Below are 22,676 nucleotides of genomic sequence, written 5' to 3'. Positions count from 1 at the left end.
CAGATAGCTTCCTGAAGCACGGGGCGCTCTGCTTCAGTGTGCCCTGTGCTCGGGCAAGCAGGCTGCTATCCGCAGCCTAGGGAGCCCTGCGGGAGTTCTGATTCAGTGCGCCCCGCGCTCAGGCAAGCAGGCTGCGGATAGCTTCCTGAAGCCTGGAGAGAGAGGGGGGTCGGTGCACACCGACCCCTCTCGCTCTCCAAGCTTCAGCGAAAGCCTGCATTCGCCCCATAGGACGCACACACATTTCCCCTTCATTTTTGGAGGGGAAAATGTGCGTCCTATAGGGCGAAAAATATGGTAACTGTAAACTTTTTTTCGGAAGATTGCTTCTTCCCATTCCTTTCTTCTTCTTAGCAAAACCATGGGTGCAGGTGTTCTTTGTGCCAAGCTACCCTTGGACAATCTTTGCAGAATTTCTGCTATTAAGTAACAAAACAAAACAAAAACCCCAAACTAGCATGGCTGATTATTGACAGCAGGAATTGCTCAGGTTTTGCATTTCCTTGCTCCTTTTCATTTAAATTGTGTTAACCTTATTCCGTAACTCTGCACAATGCAATTTGTTTTGGCCATTGAGTTTCTCTGTTTTTGAAGAATCAGATAAAGTGCGCAATATATAGTCAATGTGATTTCCTGGTGATTCATGAAACCAAATGAAGGAGTTTATCCCTATTGGAATACTATCAGTTAAGACTCTTAAGTGCTCATCCACATTTCTGCTTGTCCCCTGCTTTCTAGGTATGGGTGCAGACAGTTTTGCATTTTCCCCACTGGTTTCCCTGGAAAACACTCTTTGCCACAGAATCAAAGCAAACAACAATCTGCAGAAAAGTTTTTAATGTTTGATGTTTTATTGTATTTTTAATGTTTTGTTGGAAGCCACCTAGAGTGGCTAGGGAAACCCAGCCAGATGGGCAGGGTAATAATAATAATAATAATAATAATAATAATAATAATAATAATAATAATAATAAAAATGTCTAATTCAGCTATAAACTGTAGGTTTTCCTGGAGGAAAGTGGGGCAAGTGGAGGTGTGGACAAGCACTGTCAGAATGCTTCATTTCCTGTTTCCCCCTCACACCCTTTACTTCATCTCAGATAAAAGTTGCCTCTTTTCATTGGCCCCTTCCACTGTCAGGGGCAATTCTGCAACAAATGTCCCTAAGAAGCAGAGTCTATACTCACCCACACCCTCTCTCCCCAGGCCACACATCTCAGCTGGCCTTGCTCCACACCCTCCTTGAGTTTGTTTGTTTTTTGGTCTAGCTGAAATATGTCCTTGAACTCTGATAATGACTCTTGCTTACCTGGGTAGAGGACAAAGCAGGCTGTGGAGGTGCATGTAGATGCTAGCCTACAGTACAAAGGTAAAATTTGCATTCGTTGCTCCACCTACATCTTCCTCTGGCCTCGCCCACCACTGGCATGTGGCTCTCGGAAGGTTGTCCAGAAAGGAATGTGGCCCCCAAGCTGAAAAAGATTTTCCACCCCCCACCCCTATTAAAAGTTGTAGAAATATACACAATGGGAGGACTTGGATCATATATTATTGTGCTCACAATACTTCCAAATAGTATTTTGGTTTCTTAAGACATATGCTTTGTGAAATGAGGAATATGTGTTTCAAATTCCATTTTATATTGGGGGAATATTACATCAGGCTCTGCATCTAAACACATATAAAATAAACAACCCTCAAGTTTCTTGCTCTCTAACATATGCTGCTTAGGTTGTAGGTTAGTGTAAATAGTGTTAGGAGCACAGGAATCTCACTTGAATGGATGCAAACATTATACAAGTCCTTAACTATTCAACAGCTAGCATTAGTGAGCTATAAATGAAGCAGCCCCTTTCTACCAGAGCAATCCTGTAACTTCCAGAAATCAGTTATCTCACTGAGGATGCCTGTCATCTATGAAAAATGAGCAGGGCAATATTATGAGAGAAAAACACAAAGAACAGTAGGGAGTTGGAGCAGGAGACTTGAAAAATATAGAGTATTTTCTGTGTGTTTTGTATTGCATGTCTATATTTTTATTGCACCTAACTGAAACTCTTTTGTAAGCTGTTTTGTGTGTGTTTCAGTAGAAAAAGTGGATGACGATTAAGTCAAACGAAAGTAAGCAAAGAGAAGACAGGGACATGAAGACAGGTAGATGGGAGATGACAAGAGTCGGGAAAATGAGATTAATAACATGACAATACACATACCCCACATATGGCAATGGCATTTGTTCCAGCATAGCATAAGGAGCACATGTGATAGCATGCAAGTGAAGAGTTGCATTAGACATTGCTTTTTAAGCCAAAAAAGAATGTTTGCCTACATGCTTGTCTCTGATACACATATCCTATTCATTTCAAAGTGCAGTGGTGAACCTGATGACTTATCCCACAGAAACCTGCACAAAATTGTAAAAACAGTCAGAAAAGCTAGAATGTGGGTGAGAGACTCTTCTTCAGGATCAGCCTGCAAAATCCACAAAGTCATGGATGGCACTCTCCCTTGTCTTTCTTGTTCTCCCATTTTCTCCCTAAGTGCTGTCCAGGGTCCTGATGTCTTTTTCATGTCATCTTCTAGTAATACAAACTTCCCCCTTTTAGATTGCAGTCTCAGTGTTGATTGCTCCTCCGTTGCATACCTGAAATAAAATAAACCAACTAAAAACCACTGTGTAGATATGAATCTGTATAAATGCATGTGTGGCTATGTCCCTCTTTGTGTCCGCCCTTACCATCAAGGTTCTGCTCACAGGAATACATGAGAAGCTATCACACTTTCAAGGAGTGCAGTTAGGACCCTCTTTCACTGTGTCACTTCATCAAATGTCCCTGTTTTCTCAAAATGGTTCATTAAGCACTTCATGTGCTGCCAGTTAGATATAGTTAAGGAAAGCTGGAAGGGGCTCATAGTCTCATAGCAGCAGCCAAAGTTCTCCATGAATAAGCAATGCAAAAATTGAGATTTTGGCAAGTACACTCCCAGTTATCATTAACACTTGTTAGCAAGATCACATTGGCATGGGGAGAGCAAATTGCAGTCATCTGCATCCCAATGAATTAGTTTATTGTCACCCAATATAATATCTATTCATTGTGATTGCATGAAGTGTGTGTACTCTGTTTTCTTATTTCAAATTAATGGAAGATTATCCAGATTCTGCAGCCAATTATATATGTTGCAGACAGAACAGCTAGACTAGGGAAGGGTGATTCATAGTTAGTGAGCATTACCAAAGAATTCCTGCTCCAGTGGAAATCTTATTTATGGTAGCTTATTTATCTGCACTGTCTCTGGACAACTTGTTTAGTATGGGGCAGCAAAAGGACAACAGGAAGGGAGGTCTGTTTCAGAGACAGGCCAAGGACCTATAAAGATGCTTGAAGCAAGACATGCGCTCATAAGCATATTACAAGGCATAGAAAGATCTGAAGCAGAAGGGAAGAAACCACCAACTATGTGCCAGCATTATATATTTCATATGCTCAGGGACAACAAACATGATAAAGGGAAATGCAAAACTGAACTAAACCTAGCACATAAGCTATCATTGTTGCTATGACTGTATTTTACAGGATAAGTAAAACTCTACAAGAGTAACAAACATGTCACTGTACCATTACGCAGATTTTGTTTCACTGTGTGGTCTTTTTCAGATATCCTATCACAAGGCAGAACTGTCATTGTACAGTTAACAGGTAGTGTTAGAATTTTCTCTGTTCCCACCATTGCACTATGTAGTACCAACTCTGCACTTGGAATTTCTGGGTCTTATCACTTTCTATTTTTATTTTGAAGTTGGCGCTCTTTAGCAAGTTCCTGAAGATGTCAGTAATGAATCTCTGCTAGCACATTCAGCTTTGGCATTGGGGCTAAAGGTATGACAGCTATTAATAAGAGATAGGGGGAAGCAGGCACTGGCAATTAGGATGAAGATTGTAACCTAAAATACTTGACCTGTGCACAGGCAGCATCTGAATTTCCACTGAGTGATCCCAGTAGGCCAAGGAACTCTGAGGGTGGAGCCAAGGGAGAAGTTGGATTATCAAGGTGTATGGGGAGCACCCATTAATCCTGAAATATAGCAGAGAAGCTAAATGCAGCATTTGCATCTGCCTTTACACAAATATCAAAGAGAAATCTACAGTTGCAACTATTATTTTTCAGATGGCAAATTCCACAAAACAGTTCTAGTCATATAGTAGGATACTGTCTAGAGTATAATCATCCAGGCAGGCAGGTGGTATTTTTTCCAGGTTTATTGGCACAAATGTTTCTGAGGCATAATTCCTTCAAACATGTCAGTACATTAAACCTTTAAATAAAGATTGGTCAAATACATTACCACATTCAGCTAGTGACCTCAAAGCAGCTAATAACATTTATAAACATAGCAGATAAACCAACCCCATAGCAGCAGTACTCAAGAAGCAAAACAACCAACCCCACCAGCCAATGCTTAAATAGCCATGTTTGCACAATAAAATTAGTTTAGATAGCTAAATCAAACTGTGGTGATCTCACATAGCAGCATTTGGAGAGAGAAAGACAAAATGGTACATGAAATTCTGTGTCAACATTGGGATCAGACTGGGGCTATGCCCCCAATTCCAGACCTGGAGGATGCACTCTATAGCTGAAAGGCCGCAGGTGTCATGTGTCTGTTTTGCTCCAGTTCAACACCTGGTGCTTAACAACCTATTGCCTACTCAACAGAGCAATCTTGGAATCTTTGTGAGATTTCAGATCCCAGTGATGCAGCAACCAGAAGGGAGAACTTCGTTATTAGAAAGGGGGAAAGCAGTAATGTACAAGGTCTCCCATAATGTTCTGTATAAATAAATTGTATTTCTTCAACACTCTGTTGAAACAAATATTGTACATACAAATGGAGAAGGCATAGATAAGAGGAATAAAAAGGACAGGACACAGTGGGACTTACTTCCAAGTAGAAGTGCCATGAGTTTTCATTGAGACCAAGAGATAAGCTAAAGTGGTATTAACTAGTTAGTTAATTATTTAAATTTCTATACTACCCTTCATCCAGGGATCGCAAAGTAGTTTGCAATATAAAAACACAAAAATATGTAACATGGCAACAAACAAAAAAAACACTCCCCGCTCCAAAGTATAAAAGGCCATAGATTATTTAATTAGCCAAAGTTATACAATATGACAAAGTGTTTCGAAGTTAAACTTGAGTAGGAAAAGATGGTTGAGGCCTTTCTTTATCCTTTCATATTGAAAGGATCACCAAATATAATAAAGACACTGGTCAGAATGAAACAAAGAAATGTTTGGATTTAAGCTTTTTGAAGTCAACACTCTGCATTGGATTGTGGCTACTCAGTTTAAAAAGAGAGAGAGAGAAATGCTTTTGCGTGCTTCACACAGCACCCCTTTGAATTACTCTCCCATTACTAAGTCTGGTGGAAGATAATATCATAATTCAGGTGGTGGAGAAGAGATACTTACGGAAGACAATAACCTGAGTGACTATCATATAGCTCAGCTGGGGCATGCATACTGATGTTCATGGTATTCTTGTCATCTTAAACTGGTGAGGCCGGAGGTGATGGCAAAGAGTGGTGTATTCTGGTTGTATACACTATTGTATGCACTGTTGGTTTGAAATTTAGCGATTATTTTCTTGCTAACTTTAAGTCACTAGTAGAACGATGTGCAAATATCTATGCAGAAAGAGAAAGAGGCAGAGACAGGAATAAGAAACTGTATCAAGTGGGGTATACAGAACTTTTCAAACAAGTTTCTGTAAACATGTTGATTTTTAGGTCACCGGTAAAATGATGTCTCATATAGATAATGCACAAATGTCTATATGCCGGAAGAGGAAGAGACAGTGAGGAATTCTATTGAGTTGGCTAGATAGAACTTCCCAAACAAGAACCCATAAACTATCATTTCCCACACTCGTCCTTTTTATCCTTTTATCCCATATATCCTTATACTGAAAAAAGAATAGCGTCAGAGGCAGGCCGATCTTAATGGCATAAGAAATAGATTCAGATTTAACTTACGTTTACATGCCCATTTTATTTAAATAGTTCCTGCTGATAAATCAGTATTTGCACCTCCATAACCCACCTTGGGAGATGGGAGTAAACCGTCTTTGTCACAGTCTATGAAGCTATGGTTTATATGGAGGTAACTTGCACTAACTGGTAAACAGTTGTCCAACCCGGTAGGCTTGAGAAAAAGCAACTGAGGCTACTGACTGACTTTCTTTTATAGCCACATGCCACCACTTTGTTGCATACCTGTGTCTTTAAGGCATCCCTTTCCTCCATTTTCTCTGCCAGTGGCTTTATTTTCATCTTAGCAGTTATGTAGCAATCTATTTCACCCTAATGAATTCCTCTTTCTTTGCCTTGTGTATTATGTCAAAATAAATCACACAACTCAAAGGGAAAAGTCAGTCTATTATTGAGTGCCCTTTCCCAGGAAGGATTCTTCCTACTGAGCTACATGGGCTCTCTATTGTCACTAGTCTTTAAGCGTGGGGGTTGTGGGCTGCCTCATCACATTGCTTACATGTGTAAAAGCAAAAAAGGGGGAGGGCTGCTTCAACATCCTCTTGGAAAGGGTTTCTCTTTCAGTATTTATTGATCAGTATTTGGCCATATAAGTACATCTGCTGCTCCTGCTTAGATCTCATCTAGTGCTTTAAAAATGGTGCTTTGCTCACAAAGGATTTTATGAGAAATTCAATATTCTCAAAAGGAGAGAAAAAATCTAATGTCCTTTCCACTGCTTCGTTTGTAATTAATCCAAACTGGACTTCACAAGCAGTAATTTTAGATATTATAGAGTCCCCCACCTCTGCCTCTTCTGAGATGTCTGCTGTGGCATGTGTCTGAAAAAGTGTTTTTTCCTTCTTCTTCCGAGATAATGTTTTATTCATTCGCAGCTTTAAGTCATGTTAATAAAGTAATTGATTAAGCAATTAAGCATTCATACAATCAACAGATTAATGTTTAAAATAACAGTTCTATTTTTTTTTAAAGAGAAAATCCACTTTGAGAAGGGGTGTCAAAGTGGTAGTAGGCAGGAGGTGCTGAATAACACCCCCCCCCCAATCTTCTGAATCACAAATTTCCCATCCTGAAGTGGCTCGTCTTAAGGGGGGGGGAGGAAGCAGGCAGGCAGCCTTCCTGAATTTGCTGCATATTTTTGCATGCCATATTTTTGTTAGACCTTGATAATCCCAAGGAAGTGAGAGGAGACTGGAAATCTTCCAAGCAGCAGCCTCACAGGAATAAACACAGGCAAAATCAAGGGTTTGCTCGCTTGCTCGCTATGGTAGCTTCACAGCACAAACTCACAAACAAATCCATGAGCCTGTAATGCTGCCTTCAGTAGTTTTCATGGCTGCTCCAGATATAATTTTTCATCTTAAAGGCACAAGTGAAGAATGTAAATAAAATGCATCAAACATATTGCAAGCATCTATGCAGATCAGGACCAGACACAATCCCCAGGCAAAGCCAGGTATTTTGCACTCCATTATGCACACAGTTATGATGTCACAGGACTAAGGAAAAGTAACAGTCCTCACCAATAAACCCAGATAGAGACTAGAGACAATAAGAATATTTACGGCAATGATGTATCTCCATTCATTTTTCCTAAGCTGAGCTGGGCCAGCTCTGTAACCCTCTGAACACAAAACGTTTTGGGTCCCTACTTATCCTACTTGCTATTTTCTGCATTAGTTCCAGTTTCAACATATTCTTCACAGATATGAATGACCAAAACTGGACACTTGTTTCAAGCAATGCATTATCTGAGCTTGGTATTGGAAATGCATGCCCTAATAATTCTGCATGCTGATCACAACTAGCAAGTCAAGGATCTCTTCAGCGGCTTATAGTTATTTAATGGCCAGGATCCCATCTCCAAACGCTCCACCTCACTTGTCTTTTCCTGTTGACCACAACATTATGTATTTCTCAAATGCATAACTATATAACTTTGTAACCTTAGGGAGAAATTCAACATCACGCTTAAGTGATTGTTCCATTAGGGAAGCATTTGGCTCCACTGTTCTGAGCATTCTCCTGAGCTCCCCGGAGTCAATTTTAGTTGGTGCTGGGGAAGAAGGGTGGGAAAGCTGTGTTTTATATTGTAGCAATGCCAAGATGAGTCACACTGAGGGTATGGACTCCACTCTTCAAATAAAGGGTAAAAAGATAGTGGGATATTTCTGCCTCTCCCCCTCTCCAAAAGAAAAGTTCACAGGCTAATAATCTCTTTAAGTTAGTGGTACAGCAATGGACTGCCTTGTTTTATCTGAAGTGAATAAAGGCTCATGGCTCAGTTACAGTAGTTCATTTTGCCTCACTAGTACTCTGGCTGCAGACCATAATTTGTTAACTGGAATATGGGGCTTCCATATATTTTGTCCAGCTGAAGGGCCTTGTTCACCATGGAATTTTTAAATTTTCCTTGCAGTGTTTTGCTGCATATAGCTATTACATCTCATGTGTCTTCAATGAAGTTGTGGTAAGCATTGTGAAATCAGTGGTCTGCTTCAGCCACATGCAGTCACATGGGAAAGTTGGAAATAATTTGTCAGATCTTGTGCTGTTTGACTCTTGGCCTGCCATCATCACATAAACAACTCAGGCTGTGAGCGTGTGAACATTTGACACCTCCCATGACACATTCAAGTTGCCCAGTTTATCAATTATCAGTTTCAAGAGCTGAGATCAGACACCTGTGTTTCTGAAACTGAACACTGGCTAGTTTCCCCAGGTCATTTTGTACCTACAGAGTTGGTTGAGGAAGCATGTCTCTTAGCAGTTTCTATAACAGCTACCTATTACTTACTTGTGCAGTTTTGAAACACCAGTCAGATAATTCACAGGTCCCTGAGGACAGTGTAACACAAATCTTCAGGGAGTAGGTGAGGGAAGCAGCTGTCTTGTTTGGAGTATTCACAACTTTTTAGTGCTTTTTAGGGATGTTTCTTATTTTATTTTTAAAATCCTCTTTCTCTGCATTGAGACAGATTTTTCTGCTGGGATGTCCAAGTGACAATCACAATACTCATCCTCCTCTGGGTTACAATGGGAATGTAGGATCGAGTCAGATAAAGGAAAAAGCCTTGATGCTCATTTTGTCCATCCTTTCTGTTATGCTTATGGCCCTCAAATGAGTTAAGGCTGATTTCAGCAGTCAAACGTTCAAACATGTTCCAGGTTTTATGGAAGCTTCAGGTTTCCTGTTTCTCCCATCCTACAATATTTTTACTTAATCTTGTGTGAGGTTCCGTTCCTAATTTTTTTAAAAAATAAAAACTGATTTCCTTCCAATACATTTTCTGCTCCTCCAACATTCAAGGATATTGTGGGTATCATCTTCTGTTAGTGATTGAGTTTTAACCAAGAAGCTTTTACTGGCAAAGAAAAGAAATTGCTCAGCATTGGTACTTTCTAGTGATATTGTAATCTGCATATACTTATACCTGGTAACATGCTGACATGAAGTTGGACACACCTCTTCAGTGGCCCCATTAATGTGAATGTGATGGGGACTCACTTGGTATTAGTGTGGATAAAAATATGTTCCTGTTAGCTTCCCTGGTGCCATGGAGGACCCCATTGCAGAACATGCTACAATTATTCCAGCCTCTGATCAGGGACATGATGAATTATCATGCTTTTTTTTCTTTCTGGTGGCACCCATGCTTGTCCCAAGATGCAAGGTGGAGCCCCATCAATTTCCAATGACTAAGGACATGGCATGACTAGAGAAGAAAAGCTTATGGTACAATTAAGAAGTATTTGCTCCATCATGGTGACAGTGATGAATCACAAGATTGCCAGCCTTCTCCATATGTTTCCATTCCTTCTCATCAAGCACAGTTTATACCAACTTTCCTGGGTCCTTCTGTGGTGGGAGATCTTTTCTACTCATTTAGGCTTCCTGCATATTTGTGAACCTTGGGCCTCCATGAATAGGAAATGTTTCCTGCTGCAGAAGTTATTCTAGGGGAAGCTGGCACAAGCTGCCCAACAATGGAAGTGGGGCTAATGGCCCTGCAGCCCTTTACTACTTACATTGCCACTTTATAGCTCAAGTGCTGGAAAATGGCTTATGCTTGCTTCAGCACAAGATTGGCTTATTCCTATCTGACTTTCTGAGCAACAATGCAGGGAAGTTAAGGCATGATACTGCAAGCATTTTTACACTTTCTATTTATGGAATGAATGCTAGCTGTGGTAGAGCTAGTCCAGGGGTCAGCAACCTAAGGCCCATGGGCCACAAGTGGCCCACGGGGGTCGTTTAACCGGCCCATGAGCCACCCCTGAACCGAGCTGCTCACTTGGCGAGTCCCCGCGTGCTGCGCTAAACCAGTGCAGCACAGGGACTTGCTTCCACGGCTCCAGAAATCGCGTCTGTGCATACACAGATGCCGGAAATCGCAGGGACGTGGGTGAGTGATCTGGCCCACGGAGGGATCTCCACTGGAGTGAACCACCCTAGGCAAGGTAAACCTTGCCGATCCCTGAACTAGTCTTTGAAAGGAGCTAATTCTTCATGGAATAGTCATAGGGTTGGAAGGGACTAGAAAATCATGAAGTCCAAACCTTGCCACATATTAATACCCTTCACACATCATCAACCCCCAAGATTAAGTCATATCATCTGAACTGCAATGAGCCACAATAAAATACCTGTCTTACAGGTGGCAATGACTACTTTATATAGTGTGGGGAGAATACTCAGATAGCCAACAGTGCCACTGTGTGTCAGTCCACACATGATGTTTGCCTCACCAAGAAGAGCATCACCTAGATGTACAACCTTAGAGCAGCAAAGTGAAAGCCAAGAAGGTGGCTGCCAAAAGACTGAAAGGACTAGTCTGTTGGGTTTTTCAACCAGCAAACTTCCTTGTAGCGCTGCAAACCAGAGCTGGGGGCACTGTTATACGGTGGTTCCGCTCCTTTCTCCTGGGCCGTGTCCAGAAAGTGGTGGTGGGGGATGAGTGTTCAGACCCCTGGGCTCTCACTTGTGGGGTGCCTCAGGGTTCCGTCCTCTCCCCCATGCTTTTTAATATCTATATGAAGCCACTGGGAGAGATCATCGGGGGGTTTGGGCTGGGTGTTCATCAGTATGCAGATGACACCCAGCTCTACCTCTCCTTTAAATCAGAACCAGTGAAGGCGGTGAAGGTCCTGTGTGAGTGCCTGGAGGCTGTTGGAGGATGGATGGCGGCTAACAGATTGAGGCTGAATCCTGACAAGACAGAAGTACTGTTTTGGGGGGACAGGGGGCGGGCGGGTGTGGGGTATTCCCTGGTCCTGAATGGGGTAACTGTGCCCCCGAAGGACCAGGTGCGCAGCCTGGGAGTCATTTTGGACTCACAGCTGTCCATGGAGGCACAGGTTAATTCTGTGTCCAGGGCAGCTGTCTACCAGCTCCACCTGGTACGCAAGCGAAGACCCTACCTGCCCGTGGACTGTCTTGCCAGAGTGGTGCATGCTCTAGTTATCTCCCGCTTGGACTACTGCAACGCGCTCTACGTGGGGCTACCTTTGAAGGTGACCTGGAAACTGCAATTAATCCAGAATGCGGCAGCTAGACTGGTGACTGGGAGTGGCCGCCGGGACCACATAACACCGGTTCTGAGAGATCTGCATTGGCTCCCAGTACGTTTCCGAGCACAATTCAAAGTGTTGGTGCTGACCTTTAAAGCCCTAAACGGCCTTGGTCCAGTATACCTGAAGGAGCATCTCCACCCCCATCGTTCAGCCCGGACACTGAGATCCAGCGGCGAGGGCCTTCTGGCGGTTCCCTCATTGCGAGAAGTAAGGTTACAGGGAACCAGGCAGAGGGCCTTCTTGGTAGTGGCGCCTGCCCTGTGGAACGCCCTCCCAGCAGATGTCAAAGCAATAAACAACTATTTTACTTTTAAAAGTCATCTGAAGGCAGCCCTCTTTAGGGAAGTTTTTAATGTTTGATGCTGTACTGTTTTTAATATTCAGTTGGAAGCTGCCCAGAGTGGCTGGGGAAACCCAGCCAGATGGGCGGGGTATAAATAATAAATTATTATTATTATTATTATTATTATTATTATTATTATTATTATTATTATTATTTTATCACATCCACTTTTCAACTGGCAAACTTCCTTGTAGCATCGCAAACCATGTTTTATCACATCCATTTCAGTGGCTGAGATGGGGGGAGATTCTCCTGTTGCACACTTTGGAAAGACCTGTCACTGTGCTAGGTCCTTGGTCCTTTTTGGCTCACAGTCTGCAGCAAGCAGAAGCAGGAGGCTTTGGAGTCGAAGTATCAGGTAATGTCATTCATAAGGAGGACATAAGGTGGCGAGTGCAGTGGTACTTCTCCCTAGATGCACAGTTACTGCAGGGCCTTCCAGATACCTTCAGGGCAGCTAGAAGCAACATTGACACACTGGGGCCTTCAATATCAATTTAAGTTTTAAATGTAGGCCACTAACATTTACACCAAGCCAGATGACTTAGCCATTTGCTCTTCATATGGCCTTGCTCCCGATGAGCAGGAAGCAATCTCAGAGGTATGGATTTCACACCAATACTTATCACGATGCACAGAGGCCTACAGAATGATTCTAAACCCCTGTTCATTTCAGAAACAAGCCTTCTCTTTTAGAAGGTGAGCGAGTCAAAGGTTGTCACTCTTCCATCCACATAGATGGGGTCTCCAGATGAATGGCAGCTTGAAACAGAAAGCTGCTTCACCCCTCCTGCCAAACTCTTCTTATGCAAGCCTGTTCCTAGTTGCCATTGCAAGAAAACCTATGATGAATAGTCCAAAGAACACGGCAAAGTCGGGGAACAAATCCCTGCAATAAGGGAGTCTTTGCTACCAGACAGACATAACATAGGAACATGGCTTCTTTAAACTTTCTGAAGTTTAAAGATAAGCCCTTGAGGCAAACCTTATCCAGCTACATTGTAGGTGGCAGACAGAAGGGTGTGTGATGCAGCAGAGCTTTCAAGGAACAAATTACCATACATACTATATGTTTGTGGGATAGCATACCGTGGAGCTGTCAGGCAATGGCAGAACAGTTTCTGATGATAGGAGGGGTCCCAACACAATGTGATATAAGTTCAAGTCCTCTCACATATTGTCTTGCATAGGCTAAATATTCCCAGTCCCTTTGTCCTTTCCTTATAAGGTCGTGCATTCTAAATTCCTCAACATCTTCACAGCTGCTTTCAGAATCTTTTCCAGTTTGAGTGCATCCTGGTGAAAATATGGTAATCAGACTTGGACACAATATTCCAACTTTTGTTGTTGTTGTTCCAATGTCATGGTATTGACTCTGCATCCAGACTGTGATGCACGCTAATCCCTAAAGCCTTCTCAGGAGTGCTGGAAGCTGGCCACTGTCCCTCCCTTTCTATAGTTACATATTTGGCTTTTCTTTCCAATGGGTGATGCTTTGCCATTTCTCATTCCTTAATTGCATTCCATGACATATAACCCAGTTGCTCCAATGTCATTTTGAATGATAATCCTGTCCTCTATAGTGTTTGCAATTCCTCATATTTCCCGCATGTTGGATGAGTATAATCTTCACTTCTTCATCCAAGTTATTAATGAAAATGTTAAATAGCCCTGGATTCATGACAAACATCTGCAGAAACCATCTTTTACAGAAACCTATTTTGAAACAGAACCATACTCTTATTAAAGGGATGGGAAAGCGATTGCCATGGGCAGCGCATGGTGAAGGCCTAGGCCTGCTTTCCAAAATCTGCTCCTTCAAAATTAACGTGGGATCCAGGCCCTGAGCAGGGGCAGGAAAATGGCTTCCTTCTACTAACTCAGGAGCCACATTCCACTCACTTCTTATCTTGAACCTGAATTAGGGTGGCCATGTGTCCTACATTATAGATGCCAGTCCTTTACTGGAATGCATCCTTTATTTGAAGGCTGCCAAAGCCTGGTTTGAGGATAAAGATCTCTAAGAAGGGAGAGGAGAGGCTTTGAAACTGCTCATCAACAGTTGGCAGGTGGGACAGATACACCAGTCACCTGGCCACAGCCTTCTCCATGGTGTATTACAGTCTTATTTACTTTCTAGTAATTTCTAAAATTGCATCTAGACATCTAAAGTAAAGCACACACATATAATAATAATAATAATAATAATAATAATAATAATAATAATAATAATAATTTATTATTTATACCCCGCCCATCTGGCTGGGTTTCCCCAGCCACTCTGGGCGGCTTCCAAAAGAATATTAAAATACTATGGTACATCAAACATTAAAAGCTTCCCTAAACAGGGCTGCCTTCAGATGTCTTCTAAAAGTCTGGTAGTTGTTGTTCTCTTTGACATCTGGTGGGAGGGCGTTCCACAGGGAGGGCGCCACTACCGAGAAGGCCCTCTGCCTGGTTCCCTGTAACTTGGCTTCTCGCAGTGAGGGAACCGCCAGAAGGCCCTCGGTGCTGGACCTCAGTGTCCGGGTAGAACGATGGAGGTGGAGACGCTCCTTCAGGTATACTGGACCGAGGCCGTTTATGAATATCTCTTCCTCTGTTCTCCGCTTTTTGGTAATATGTTTCATTTACTTTTCTGTTTTAAGTCAGCTATCAAATGGCCACCTTAACCAGGCTCCTTGTTTGGGAGAGGTCTTGGCCATGGGAGACATTTCTCCCTCCTTCATAACTCAAGGAGTCCTCTTAGAAGAAAAGGGAGGCATTGCATTCACCCACCACCATGCAAGTGTGCAATTAAATTTCGAGGTGAGGTGCGGGGGTCATATTGATTCTAATGCACATGCATTGATCATCGTGTCCATGAACACTAAGGCACTTTGTAGTGCACACAGCCTGTGGAGGAATTTTTTGAGCTGTGGATAACTATATAGCAATATAAACTTAGGAAGAGTAGAAGGGAAGGGAAGTTTTTTTGACCTCATGGCATGCATCTCACTGACCCTAATGGCAACCTGCAGAAAACCATAAATTGTCAGGGCATCAAGGAGACCATTTCCCCTATTCTCAGAGGAAATCCATTGTGCAGCTGCATTTGGAATACTATGTACCGTTCTGGTCATCTCACCTTAAAATGGATATTGTAGATCTGGAAAAGGTTCAGGAAAGGGCAACCAAAATGATCAAGGGGATGGAGCAAATCCCTATGAATAAAGATTACAGCATTTGGGACTCCATGGCATGGAGAAAGTAGATAGAAAACATTTTCCGCTTCTCTCATAGCACTAAAACTCATGGATATCCAATGAAGCTGAATGTTGAATGATTAAAGACAGAAAAAAATAAAGTACTTCATCATGCAGCACATAGTTAAAACTAAGACTTTCTTCACTGCCTCTATTGCATCTGCAGAAAACAGCAGCAGGAGACTCTTTCAGGTGGTTCACAATTTGGCGGAACCATCTGCTCCATTGGGGCCCAGTATGGGCCACATGATCTCCTGCAATGATTTTGCAAAGTTTTTTTGCAGATAAAGTTGCTCAGATTTGGGAAGAGGTAGACTCCACCGTGGGAGCAGGGCCAGGGCGGGAGAGCGCTAGAGTCCTGTCTAGTCAAGCTGCATGGGATAAATTCCAATCTGTTACCTCTGAGGATGTGGACAGGCTGCTTGGACGAGTGAAGCCAACCACCTGTCTCCTGGATCCTTGCCCATCCTGGCTTATAAAAGCTAGCCGGGAAGGACTGGGTGATGGGCTTCATGGGGTGGTGAATGCTTCTCTCTGTGAGGGAGCCTTCCCAGACCCGCTGAAAGAGGTTATCAAACCGCTTCTTCAAAAACCATCTTTAGATGCTGCCAATATGGCCAACTATCACCCAGTCTCAGATCTTCCATTCTTGGGCAAGGTGATTGAGCGAGTGGTTGCTGAACTACTCCATACACACCTGGACCATAACATCCTTCTGGACTGTCTAGTGGGGCTGGGAGCTGGGGGCACTGTTATACAGTGGTTCCGCTCCTTCCGCCAGGGCCGTGTTCAGAAAGTGGTGGGGGGGGGATGAGTGTTCAGACCCCTGGGCTCTCACTTGTGGGGTGCCTCAGGGTTCTGTCCTCTCCCCCATGTTTTTCAACATCTACATGCAGCCACAGGGAGAGATCATCAGGGGGTTTGGGCTGGGTGTTCATCAGTATGTGGATGATATCCAGCTCTACCTCTCTTTCAAATCAGAACCAATGAAGGTGGTGAATGTCCTGTGTGAGTGTCTGGAGGCAGTTGGAGGATGGCTGGTGGATAACAGATTGAGGTTGAATCCTGACAAGACAGAAGTACTGTTTTGGGAGGACAGGAGGCGGGCAGGTGTGGAGGATTCCCTGGTCCTGAATGGGGTAACTGTGCCCCTGAAGGACCAGGTGCGCAGCCTGGGAGTCATTTTGGACTCACAGCTGTCCATAGAGGCAGAGGTCAATTTTGTATCCATGGCAGCTGTTTACCAGCTCCATCTGGTATGCAGGCTGAGACTCTATCTGCCTGCAGACTGTTTCACCAGAGTGGTGCACGCTCTAGTTATCTCTCGCTTGGACTACTGCAATGCCCTCTATGTGGGACTACCTTTGAAGGTTACCCAGAAACTACAACTAATCCAGAATGCAGCAGCTAGACTGGTGACTGGGAGCAGCCACCGAGACCACATAACACTGGTCTTGAAAGATCTACATTGGCTCCCAGTACTTTTCCGAGCACAATTCAAAGTGTTGGTGCTGACCTTTAAAGCCCTAAACGTCCTCGGTCCAGTATACCTTAATGAGCGTCTCCACCCCCATTGTCCAGCCCAGACACTGAGGTCCAGCGCCGAGGGCCTTCTGGCGGTTCCCTCACTGCAAGAAGCCAAGTTACAGGGAACCAGGCAGAGGGCCTTCTCGGAAGTGGCACCCGCCCTGTGGAACGCCCTCCCACCAGATGTCAAAGAGATAAACAACTACCTGTCATTTAGAAGACATCTGAAGGCAGCCCTGTTTAGGGAAGCTTTTAATGTTTAACAGACTATTGTATTTTAATATTTTGTTAGAAGCCGCCCAGAGTGGCTGGGGAAACCCAGCCAGATGGGTGGGGTATAAATAATAAATTATTATTATTATTATTATTATTAGGCAGTCACTCCCACTGGAGGCAGAGATGGTCACCAACATAGATGACTTTAATCGGGGATTAAAGAGATTCGTGGAGGAGAGGGCTATCAATTAGTCAATGGCTATTAGCCATTATGGCTATGCTCTGCCTCATAGTTGGAGACAGTAGTGCTTCTGAGCACTAGTTTCTGGAAACCATAAAAGGGCAGAGTGCCCTTGGGCTCAAATCCTACATGTGGGTTTTCTGCAGGCACCTGGTTGGCCACTGTGAACACAGGATGCTGAACTAGATGGGCCATTGGCCTGATCCAGCAGGTTCTTCTTATGTTCTTACATTCTCACTCAATTTCCCTTCCTTTTTGCAACTAACATCTTCAATATTCCACAAGTCAACTGTGGACTTAATTGATAGACTCAAAAAGTTGGCCCAACAAATGGTTCTTCTAGACCTCCTAGTTTTCCTTCCCCATCATTCTAATAGTGAAAGTGAAAGTTGCCATGGAAAATAATGGATAAATCTAGGATGTTAGCATAGCTGTGATTGGGCTACCACATTTGCTGACTCCCCCCCCCCAAAAAAAAAATCCCCAAAGGATAGCAGTAAAGTCAGCAGTTCCTGTCTTTGGTGTTCAGTATGAACCAAGAAGTACCCTCCACAAACAATGAGTTGAGCTACTTGGTTCTGGAAGCTCACAAGGACATTGTTGGGTTAAAAAAGAAATTCCTTTCAATTTACAAACTTATAGACTTCTTTGTACTCAGGAGTCCCCTGAATATGAGAAAACGACTACCTTGTTTTTGGATGACCTTGTTTCTGTTCCAGACTGAGAGACATGTTAGTGGTTCCTCTAAATTGATACAATTAGCAATCTTAATGCATTTACTGCTTGTAATTCAACCAAAAGGGAAGAGACATAGCTCAGTAGTGAAGCAGCCGCCTTGCAGTCAGAAAGTCCGAGGTCCAAACCCCAGCAGCACCAAGCAGGGCTGAAAATGTTCCTTGTCTGAAACACAGGCAAGGCACTTCTAGTCAGTGTTCTGTGCTAGATCTAACTGACTTGGTATATCTTACACCCTGTGTTCATTAGGAAACCAAACCACAGTATCTCTCACAGGCATGAAGACAGACACTGGCAATTTAATCTCATACAAACAAGTCATACCCATCTGCTCATTTTGGTGCTAAGCAGGCAAAGCAAAAAAAAAAAAAAATGGTGGTTCACAGACAGAATGCAAGTACATCAAGGTCAAGAACACACCTTGGAGTAGGAGAACCGAAAAAAGTCCCTATTGAAAGCAATACATAAAAGGTAGGCACCTAAAACTGTGAAGTGCTGTTGACAGATTCTGTTTACCCTCTCCCCAGGTTCTACTGAAAGTAAATGTTCAGCAAAAGGATCAAATCCAAAACAGATCCCAGAAAATGTATTGGCAGCACATCAACACAATCCAGTGTAATGATAGGCTGTGCTTCAGTTAACTGGTTCCTATGGACTTAAGTGCACCCAATGTTTTGCCGGATTGCAGAAAAAAATACATTCTTGAAGACAAGTGTTGCAGCATGTTTGAGAAGAGCAGCAAAACTTTCAGTTGGTAAAAAGTCTCTCCAAATTAAATCATGAAAACACTGTTTGAAATATGACATATCCAGTTGTTTTAGGCCCAATTCAATCTCACACTAACTGTGAGGTTTTGCTTTCCTGTGCAAGAACTACTGGACATTCTCCAAGAAGGCATTCTGTACGGTTCTCAAGACCACTAGGTCAAGAAGACCAGCAATACTTAATAGTTAAGCAAGCATCTTACACCAGCTATTTAATTCACTTAAGATACTGCAAGACAGCAACCCAATCCAGTACATGTGTACCCAGAAGTAATTTCTATTGAGTCAAATGGGCATTTTCCCCAAGTAAGTGTATGTAAATTGAAGCCTTGGGTTTTCTTTGTTTTTGTCATTCTAAAATTTTGCCCATAGGGCGTATGTTTGTTCTGCCCACTCTCCCAGACAAGGACCAAATCCATATCCTCTAGTTTTGAAGGAACAGTACTGGGACCAAATGCAAGGATTGGAGAAATTGCCCCATCCCCATGCTATTTCAAATGTTACTCACTGTGGATAGAGTGAAGATGGATTCCACTTGCTGCAGTCAAGTTTCAAAGTCTGGGGCCAACATAGAAATGTTGCTGGTGTCTCAGTCTTTCTTCAGTATAACTGAGTCCTCTCAAGAGGCAGATCTTTAAGGATAGGGCCCAACTTCAGAAGCCGCTGCTTCTGTTTATCTACTCAGTCGTCTTCCAAATGAGTCCCAGAATCAGACTCCATTGCGCACTTGAGCTTGGCAGAGGTACTTAAATTTTCACAGTGCTTCAATGTGGCCTCAGGGCCTTTCTGTAGATTTTCTTCCCAGCTCTTACAGAGCAGTCTTTTGTTGGTTGCAGCACTGCTTCCTGTTGCTCCTACCATTTTGAATGCCTTTAGACTGAAATATAAGCATGCTTCTGTAAGATAAATGAGTAACTTATCTGTTCTTAGAGGATGACGGGAACAGGCATTCACCAAAACCACCTTTTGCAAGCTGAATTTCCGCCTCGAATACTTGGAAAAGGCGCAGAAGCATAGCAGGCCAGGCACTATCTCTGTGCTGCTTCAACGTTGCTTCTTTTAATAGGTTGGCTGTCCAGCATTTCAGCACTGCAACATCAAGGTGGATGCTTCGCCTCTGATGTCAAAATGGCTCCAAAATGGACCTGGGGTAGAACTATACTTCCACTGCTTTCAGGCCACTGGCCTCCTGCAATAGGCCCATCCCTACTGCATGGGTTGATACAGATCTCGACGTACACAGAAACATGTGGCCCACTTGCATCCCATCTCACAGCTGAGTGATCCCCACGCCGCTCCGTATTCGATACCTTCATTGTCTGTTGCAACAACATGTATTTCGGGTAGCCAAAAGTGAAGTGGTGATCAATCAACACCCTGGCGGCTTTCCACGGTTCCCCTCCCATCCCATCCCCTCCCCCAAAAACTCTTTTTTTTTTTGCTGTCTGTGGCTCCTCTGTTCAGGGCTATAGCTGAGTAGCTGTTGCTGCTGCTGCAGCAGCAGCAGCAGCTGCCGCTGCCGCCACCACCTCTACTGCACTCTGATGTCATCCATTTATTGAGCTGCATGCTCCAGTGAGAGACGGTGTAGGATCCCTGGTAATTGCCTTCCTCGTCTCTTTGCTATACCTCCGGCCACAGGATGAGCAGTTCCAAACAAAACAGCTTTCTTGTCTTATTGAGCAAGATCCTAGAAGCGGCTTGCGATGCTTAGAATTCCATGCGTGTGTGTGTCTGGGATGCAGCCCTGACAGCCTGTGAGTGATGGGGATAGTGATCTCCAGCATATCAGAGGAAGCTTCTGGTGCAGTGTTTCTGTGATGTTTTCAGAAAGCACCGCCACCTGTCTCTCTCCATGCCACTGCCACATCCCATTTTCTGCGCCACATCAGATCTGTTAGTATCTTTATGGAGGGTCCAGATGATAGGTGCATATAAACAAAAGGTCACCAGGATGTTGAATTTCTCCCTAGCCATTGCTGGAAAAACAACAACTATTCTCCTCCACCAGTGACCTTTACTGCAGCTTAAAAGGGAGGCATTTTCAAAATTATTATTTAAGCTGTTACAAAAAAAAAAAGGTTTCCTCCAAAGATTATGTGGTAGAGAAATGTATGCACAGCCTGAGCTTGTCTTGCTGTTTTCATCACAACCATTCCTACTGCCAAAGAAACAAGACACTTTCCAAAACTATTACAGCAATAATGTACATCAGTTCTTTCTGTTGCACAATAAACAATTCACTGACAGCTCTCGGGGAGCCTTTTAAGTGCAATATAATCCAGGAGCAAAGCAGATATTCTACATGAAGTTGATCACAGAAGGTTAATATCTGCAAGAACTACTGATATGTGGGAATGGCCACTTACTGTCTTGCTGGTGAGCGGCGGTTGCCTCTCTCCCCGGATGCGCAGCGCCATTTTAGATTGTTTAGATTTAGATTGTTTCCCCGTCCCCTCCCACCGCCGCAGAGACTCATGGGTTCCCACCTAACCCGTCCTTCAAATGTGCCAATCTGTGGTGGCCCAGGGGCGTGGGGCATGGCCAACTACTTAGCCCGGATGACCACTCAGCACAGCATCCATTTAATGTCTTAATCACTTCTATTTGACTTTTCTAAATGCAAACTGTTTTTATTTTTCAAGTAGCTCTTTCACAATTACAAATATAATCTAAGGGAGGTTAGATGCAATCACACACACTTTCTTGCCTGATGGGCTCCACACTGTGTTAGGGGAGAACAAACCTGAATGTGACCAGCAACTAGTTTAAAGGACACATGTGGAAAGTAACTGGTCTATGAAAGACCAGATTCTGCAACCATGGTCAAGATCACAAAACCCTGTGCCAAAGAGCATAAGTTGCTGCAACAATATCCAAAGCTTTGAGTGATCTTTTATATTCTCAGCAGCAGCAGGCCTGGTAACACCCCTCAGATAAGGGGTAGTGGGTTTAAAGGGGCAGCGTTGTGCCATGGAGCTAAGTACTGCCACACCTTTGAATATGCTCAGACTAGAGATGCTTTTCTCCTCCGCTAGAGGAATGTGGGTCTGTGAATGTCAGTGCAGATTCCTGAGCTGAAAAGCCTTCACTATCAATCCCAACAATAATGAAAAAAGATCCCACTGCCAAAAGCCTATCCAGCCCAGCATCCTGTTTCTCAGAGAGGGAAGCTCACAAGCAGGCTTATGCATGACTAGTAGCCATTGATAACCTAATCCTCCATGAATTTGATGCCTGGTGGTCTTAGTGGGAGAGCAGAGAGTTAAACCTGATCTTCCTATATTGTGCCAGCCAGCAAGTCACCAAGAGAAGCTCTACCACTGTCACAGCTATACAGGGTGTCCGAGAGAGAGAGAGAGAGAGAGAGAGAGAGAAGAAACTCTTCTTCTACCTCTGCTGCCACTACCAAGTGTAACAACCACCACCCCATCACACAAACTTTTCAAATACGTAATTTCACTTACTTGCCCCTGTTTGGGAAAGGCAAGTTCTGAGGTAAGACCTTTTGGCTCAACCTTAATAAGATTTTGGAATGCATAAATAAAGAAAACCATCAAATCTAACACGCGGGGGACCACTTTATCTAAATTATCTATCAATTTGGTATTTGAACGATTGGTATTAATAATCGTATTATAAATTGGTATTGTTATAATGAGGCTATTATTGGACTGTAATTGAAAACTAATAAAAAATATTATAAAAAAGAACCTTTGCTTCAGCCTTAAGGTGAGCATAGTTTTCCTCCTAAAAGAAGTACAGTGGTGCCTCGCAAGACGAAATTAATTCGTTCCGCAAGTTTTTTCTTCTTGCGAGTTTTTCGTCTTGCGAAGCACGGTTTCCCATAGGAATGCATTGAAAATCAATTAATGCGTTCCTAGGGAAACCGCCTTCAGACCAGGTCCGGGAACAGTCTGTCCCCCGACCTCTTCTGAAGGCTGGCGGTGGGAAGAAAAGCCCTTCTTCCCACCT

General features: G+C 43.3%; 1 protein-coding gene and 1 long non-coding RNA gene across 8 annotated transcripts in view; one reads left to right on the top strand and one right to left on the bottom strand.

The window, feature by feature from the left end:
- Positions 1–22,676, top strand: part of SHISA6 (shisa family member 6) — a 267,634-nt gene that overhangs the window by 63,829 nt on the left and 181,129 nt on the right. The window lies entirely within an intron of this gene.
- The window catches only part of LOC308581813, a 42,348-nt gene continuing 20,656 nt past the window's right edge, over positions 985–22,676 (bottom strand). Inside the window, exons 2-4 of the long non-coding RNA XR_014005302.1 lie at positions 4,946–4,991; positions 3,961–4,077; positions 985–2,644 (exon numbers count right to left, since the gene is read on the bottom strand). This is a non-coding gene — a long non-coding RNA (uncharacterized lncRNA). The remainder of the gene's footprint in view (positions 2,645–3,960; positions 4,078–4,945; positions 4,992–22,676) is intronic.

Source organism: Podarcis bocagei (assembly GCF_964188305.1).
Source record: "Podarcis bocagei genome assembly, chromosome: 2".
Lineage (NCBI taxonomy): Eukaryota > Metazoa > Chordata > Lepidosauria > Squamata > Lacertidae > Podarcis > Podarcis bocagei.
This window is presented reverse-complemented; position numbering and strand designations above follow the sequence as displayed.